The sequence below is a fragment of the Odontesthes bonariensis genome, chromosome 24, assembly GCF_027942865.1.
Source record: "Odontesthes bonariensis isolate fOdoBon6 chromosome 24, fOdoBon6.hap1, whole genome shotgun sequence".
In the NCBI taxonomy this organism is placed as follows: Eukaryota; Metazoa; Chordata; class Actinopteri; order Atheriniformes; family Atherinopsidae; genus Odontesthes; species Odontesthes bonariensis.
In genome coordinates, this window is record NC_134529.1 from 30,648,740 (window position 1) to 30,650,439 (window position 1,700).

At 53.2% G+C, this 1,700-nt stretch overlaps 1 non-coding gene across 1 annotated transcript; it reads left to right on the plus strand.

Annotated features, from left to right (window-relative positions):
• Positions 1-210: 210 nt before the first annotated feature.
• Positions 211-283, plus strand: trnat-ggu (transfer RNA threonine (anticodon GGU)). The gene has a single exon. It is a non-coding gene; the product is annotated as a tRNA-Thr (tRNA).
• Positions 284-1,700: the final 1,417 nt, after the last annotated feature.

The following is a 1,700-nucleotide window of genomic DNA, read 5'->3' on the forward strand; positions in this document are numbered from 1 at the left end:
GCCGAATCAACAGGCTTCTCAACTTCTCCAGGGTGCGTTTTCCCTCACCGAAGCTCGCCCCGGCTCATCACAGGGTAAGATGCGGGCGGGACTCCGGTCTCCCTGTTTGCTTCCCCATGCTAGGCCGTCGGCCACAGTAGCGCCCTCTGTCCCTCCATTCCGTTAAGCCAGCCCCCTCCGCTCCCCCAGCTGATCACCGTACAGGTAACAGCCCGGCTAGCTCAGTCGGTAGAGCATGAGACTGGTAATCTCAGGGTCGTGAGTTCGAGCCCTACGTTGGGCGTAGCAGTATAATCAACAGATGTTTGCACTTAAGTCAAAGTTCAGCTCTGTTACCAGCATCCTCAGTGGTGCCTCTTTGAATGATCAAAGAGGCACCACCATGATGTCTTGCTAACAAGGACCATTTATTTCTTAGTCGAAATGATGTTGCAGCCAAGAACTGACCAAACTGTTGGGTAAGGCGTTGTTAACACATGATCAGCATGTAAAGATGTTGGTGACACCATGTTTCATAAGTGTTGCAGCTCAACTATGATAGAGTATTAACTTTTAATGATATTGACTAAATCAGACCAGGAAGAGAAAAGATGACCGGAATATCGATAATTATGGAACTGACTATGATGTTGACTCTGATGTGAAAACAGTCGTGTGTGTATTAAGTGAGAAATGCAGGCGTATTTTTCTCTTGCTGTCTGGAAGGCAGAACTTTACAATTGGAGGAAATGTTCTCATTACCTTAAACGGTCTTCACATTGCATTTCCCACAAGGGAAGTCAGGGCTGTGCTGTGACACAATACGTTTGGTATGCGGATATGTTGCAGACCACATAAAGAGTCCTTCAGCGTGGCGACATGTACACAGCTCCACCACTGCATTCAAATGTATAGAGGAGCTCCTCGAACAGCTAGCTGCGATTGTGAGTGCAGCCTTGAGATGAAATGGCTGTCACTGGGGCTGCTGTTGGCGTTGTTAGGATTATGGCTGCAGCACATTTGTTTTAGTGTTCATGACATGCAACAGCTCGATGCAAAGCGACGGCTGCTGCAATGCAGCATTAAAGCTGCCGTGTTCTGGAGCAGCATAAACTGTTACAGCTGAACATAACCACAGCAGTAGCCATCACAGCGAGTGACTGCGCTCACATACCTGCCCTTCTCTGCTGTACCCTGCTCTGCTGTGCTCTGCTCTGCTTTGGTCTCCAGTGCTCTGCTCTGCTGTGCCCTGCTCTGCTGTGCTCTGCTGTACCCTGCTGTGCTCTCCCGTGCTTTGCCGTACCCTGCTATGCTATGCTCTGCCCTGCTCTGCTCTGCTGTGCTCTGCTGTACCCTGCTGTTCTCTGCTCTGCTCTGCTGAGCCCTGCTGTGCCCTGCTCTGCTGTGCTCTGCTCTGCTGAGCCCTGCTCTGCTGTGCCCTGCCCTGCTGTGCTCTGCTGTACCCTGCTCTGCCCGGTTCTGCTCTGCCCGGTTCTGCGCTGTGTGCCCAGCTCTGCAGTGCCCTGCTCTGCAGTGCCCTGCTGTACCCTGCGGTGCCCTGCTCTGCTGTGCTCTGCAGTGCCCTGCTGTAGCCGGCTCTGCTCTGTTCTCCCGTGCCCTGCTCTGCTGTGCCCGGTTCTGCGCTGTGTGCCCTGATCTGCAGTGCCCTGCCCTGCTCTGCTGTGCCCTGCTCTGCTCTGCAGTGCCCTGCCCTGCTCTGC